Genomic DNA, 5,113 nt, shown 5'->3' on the forward strand with positions numbered 1-5,113 from the left:
CCGCCCCGTGGCGCGCAAGCGTGTCGTCACTCGCGGTCGGCCAATCAGGGCAAGCGACCAAAATAGCACAATATAAATACGTGCTGGCAGGCGGACCGTCGTTGCCCGCGCCAGACCGCGCTAGGGCGGGGTTGCGCGCGCAGGTGGGTGGGCGGGGCCGGCGCCACCTGAGGGGCGGGGCGGGGCCCCCGCGCACCTGTTTTCGCTGCCGTGGGCGGGGAAGGTTGTTGGCAGCTTCTCCCGGACGCGCAGAACATGGAGTTCTGTGCGAATAACTGGCGCGGACGGGCTGTAGTTCAGCAGGAGCCACCCCTCCCCTGCTCCCCGGTTTCCTCCTGGGGAAGCAGCGCCCCCGCGGCCTGCGGTCGGCGCGGCCGAAGGGCATGTTCCAAGGGCCGACTGCAACCGCGATCCCAGGGGTGACTCCCCGTCCCTCCGGGACAGACGTCAGTGCAGCCGGCGCTCGGCCCCGGCGGAGAGTCTGAAACGAACCGTGGGCCGACGCCTCTCCGCTCCCCCCGGCCGCTCGCAACCAGGCCGGGAGACGGGAGGGTCCCCGCGCGGCTGGGGCCGCGGCGATGAGACGGACAGTCCTCCCAGGAGGAAGGGTCACTTCAAGGTGACCTTTCTGGGAGAAAGTGACTTTGAGCTCAGTGGTGGAAAAACAAAGGTTTTGGCATCGTCCACACGCGGCTTCCAGCCTCCGCTCGCGTCACACCCGCTCTGTGACCCTAACACGGCCAACCTTGGGGTGCTCCCGTCTTTAAGACGCAGATCACGGCACAAGCCGCATAACACATTCTTGGGGCGCCCGTCCCTGCCCCCCACGATCACGTCCATTCTCTCATTTCCCTCCCTTCTTTCCTTACTTCCTCCCTTCTCAGTATCTCCTTCATTTTCTTTCTTTTCTTCCTCATTCCTTCATCTGCTTTTTTCTCATTGAGGCATAACTTACACGTAAACTGCACAGACCTTAAGAACTTTAATGTTCGTATACACTGTACTCCGCTCCCCGATCACGGCGCAGGGCATTCCTCTAACCCGGGTTCCCACTGCTGCTCCCCAGGCGGTACGCACCCCGGAGGCAACCCCGCTCGGGCTTCTGTTACTATGTATCAGTTTGGCCCGTTCGCTATCAAGCAGCTGCTTTTCTCTGTGGCTTGTTTAACCCAACATAATGTCTGCAAGACTCATCCGTGACATTGCGTGTATCTGTAGTTCCTTTATTGCTGGGGTAGGATTAGTCTATTGTCTGAATACACTGCAATTACTTTGTCCGTTCTCCCTTTGATGGGCATTTTGGTTGTTTTTAGGTTTTGGCTATTATGAATGAAGCTGCTGTGAACGTTCACACTGTCATTTGGTGAATAAATGTACTTGGTTCTGTTGGGTATACACCTATGAGCAGAGTTTGTGTCAAAGAATAGATGTATGTTTTACTAGACACTGTCTAGCAGTTTCCCCAAAAGGTTGAATCAATGTATGGAAGTTAGTTTCTTCACAGCTTTGCCAACAGTTGGCATGAACAGTCTGATTCTTGGCAAATGCAGCAGTATTTCAGTGTGCTTTTCACTTGTATTTCCCCAACGAACAATAATGTTGAACCCCTTTAATAAGTAATTAGCCATGTGGTTAACTTTTTGTGAAATGATTGTTCAAATAATCTGTTTTTTAATGGGCTCACCTGTCTTTTCCCTACGATTTCTAGAAATGCTTTATATTTTCTGGATGTTTATCTTTGTTAGGCATCATGAATATATTCACAGAGTCTGTGCCTTGCCTATTCATTTTCTTATGATGTCTTTATTTCGTATTTTTTTTTAAATCAACATACAATAACACCGAGTTTTTAAAAATTACAGTTCTATGAGATTTGACACATGTATAAATAGTGTAACCACAAACCTAATCAGGATCCATAACAGTTCTGTCACTTTCCAAAAATTCCCTTGTCCTTCCCCCATCTGTAACCTCTGGGAATCACAAATCTATTCTTTGTCGCTATAGTTTTGCCTTTCCAGGATGTTGTATAAATGGAATCACATAGTGGGTAGTCTTTGGAGTGTGGCTCCTTTCACTCAGCTGAATACCTGTGAGATTCATCCATGTCGCTGCATGTATCGACGGCCATTCCTTTGTATCACTCAGTAGTCGTCTATCGTGTGCATGTACCACTGTTTACTCACTTGTTGAAGGAAATTTGGGTTGTTCACACTTCTTGACAACCATAACTTGCCCTGCTATAAACATTTGTGTACAGGAAACGTTGTCATTTCTCTAGATTAAGCACCCAGGAGAGTTGCTAGGTCATTTGTGTGTGTTTAACTTTATGCAGCTATGCCAACCTGATTCCCAGGAGGACCATTTGGGTCTGTGTCGGCAATGTGTGAGAGTTCCAGGACATGTTGTTAGCACTGTTTTTACTTTAGGGTTCTAATAGGCGATGGTGGCATCTCATCATGGCTTTACTGTGCATTCCCTAAAGGCTAAAGTGTTGAGCATGATCCTATGGGTTTATCTGGCATTTATTCTCATTGGTGAGATCTGTTCAAGAAAGTTTGCTGCCCCCCCCCCCCCCCTGCCTCCGGCCCCTTATTTAATCAGGTTGTTTTCTTGCTGTTGAATTTTGAGAGTTCCTGTATTCTGGGTATAAGTTCTTTGTTAAAAAGACTATCTTTCTTCCATTAAATTGACTTTGTACCTTTGTGAAAAACCAGGTGGCCATATTGTGTGCTTATTACCCATCCTGAATGTCTACTTTTTCATTGTAGCCCTTAATTATCATAGTTATTTTAAATTCCCTATTTGATAATTCCAAACTCTATCATATCTGAGTGAGGTTCTGCTGCTTGCTTTGTCTCTTCGGACTGTATTTTTTTCCTTGCCTTTAAGCATGCATTGTAATTTTTTGTTGAATACCAGACACAATGGATCAAGCAATAGGAACTGGGGTGACCAGGCTTTTAGTATGAAGTTTCACGGTAATCTGACCAGGAGTTGGCCTGTGGTTATTGTTCGCTGTAGCTAGAGGCTCCTTCTAGTTTCCTGGTTTTTTGATGCTTCCCTGCTGTCTTGGGGTTTTCTAAGGGCTCCTTAAATAGGGTCTGTGTCCTGCAGCTAGCTCTCTCAGTTGGAATCCCCGGTTGAGATATTACTGGAGCCCTTTCGATGTGCTGGTAAGGTGTGGGGGAAGGGAGGTGTTCTCTGATCATGTAATTTGCAATTTTTAGTAGGCCTGAGTCCTTGTGCTGTGACCTTCAAAAGCAGTTTTTAGCCCCCCCCCCTTTTTTAAATCCTCTTACAAGAGACAGGAAGGTTCAAGGGGGCTGGAGTTGGCTAAATGCCATTCCTCTAAATAAGATAAGGCTCTGGTAGTATCCCTTACAGGGTGGGCCTTTGTTATGTCAACCAAACTGGGTGTTTTTCTAGAAATGCTTAATTTTCCCCTTTCCCGCCTGAAACCATGGTGGGGCTCCTGGAGATAAAACCCATGCAAGTGTGGGGCCCTTCTAAGGCTGTCCCTCAGAAGGGCTGAAACTATAAGGTCTATTGATTAATTTTTAAGCATGGAGATTTTCCAATTATCTTTCTCTTATTTCTGATTTCCACTGTGGTCATAGAACATATTTTGAATAATTTCAATTTTTTAAAAATTTATCAAGGTTTGTTTTATGACCCTGGATATATTCTATTTTGGTGAATGTTCCTCAGGAGGGATGTGGTAGGTGAGATATTCTGCAAATGTCAATCAAGTTAGTTGGTTGATGGTGTTTTTCAGTTCTGTGTCCTTGCTGATTGTTTTTTTGTTCTTTCGAATACTGAGAGAGGAGTTTTGAACTCTCCGCCTATAATGGTGGATTTGTCCATTTGTCCTTTCAGTTGTATCACGTTTTGCTGCAGGCATTTTGAAGCTCTGTTGTTAGGTAGCACACATTTAGAAAGCCAGTGTTATCTTGTTGACCCTTTTATCACGTGCAAGGACAGTGAAAGGTCTGGGGTTTGTTCCCTCTGTTTTTCATTTCATTACCCTTTTCCTGACTTGTTTTGGATGAGTTGAATATTTTTTAGTATTCCATTTTAATTTTCTACTGAGTTTTTCATTATATTTCTTCGTATATTTTTTTGTGGTTGCCCTAGGGATTATAAAGTACATATTTAATTTAATATTTCACAGTCTAATTAGAACAAATAACTTATCACTTCAAGGGGACTGTAGAAACATGACCACCATAAGATCCCTTTACCCTTCTTTCTTTCTGTTGGAATATCTATTTGTTTAGGTCTAATTTAATTTCTCAGAAATGTTTTGCAGTTATCAGTATAGAGACTGAGTACTTTTTTTGGTTAGATTTAGCCCTACCTAGGTAGTTATATTTTTGATGCTATTATAAATGGTAATTACATTTTTTCATTTTCAAATTTTTGTTGATATATGGAAATATGATTGATTTGTGTATCTTGACCTTAAAGGCAGTGACTTTGATAAATTTATTTACTAATTCTAATACTTTTAAAAATGTTTTATGTTTATAATTATGTCATTTATAAATATAGTTTTGTTACTGGAAAGGGGACCTGGCCCTGAGTGGAGATGCCTAGGACTGGGCAGCAGTGTGTGTGTTCTTGACTTAGGAAAGATTTCACAAGACAAGTATAGGTGATTTTTAGAGGATGTTTCTTAAAGCTGGGAACAGTGAAACAAGGGAGGGCCTAGGATAGAAGCAGCAACACGAGAGGGACTATGTGGGGAAATGAACCTATGGTGGGCTGCTTTGGCTCACGAAGAAGTCAGAGAAAAGGGGATCTTGGGGACAGGGTGAGGGGGTTAGCCCAGGACTTTCTGCCACTGCCCATTCCTCCCTGGTTGCAAGCTTTGTGGGGTCCCTTAGAGCTTAGGAGACGCATGCCTGTGGGGAAAGAAGAAGAGAAAGGGAAAGGCAAGGTGTGCTCCTGGGAGGGAAAGCAAGTGCTGGGTCCTTTTTCTTGAGGCTTTTATCTCTCTCTTGCAGGCAGGAGTCTTAGGGGAGGTCTCAGGAGAGGGTTTCAGGGGAATATTCACCGGTTTTCCAGGTGTGCTCTTTCAGGGTTGTGGTCTCTACTGAGTAGTCAGTGT

The sequence above is a fragment of the Miniopterus schreibersii genome, assembly GCF_964146895.1.
Source record: "Miniopterus schreibersii genome assembly, chromosome: 6".
Classification (NCBI taxonomy): Eukaryota; Metazoa; Chordata; class Mammalia; order Chiroptera; family Miniopteridae; genus Miniopterus; species Miniopterus schreibersii.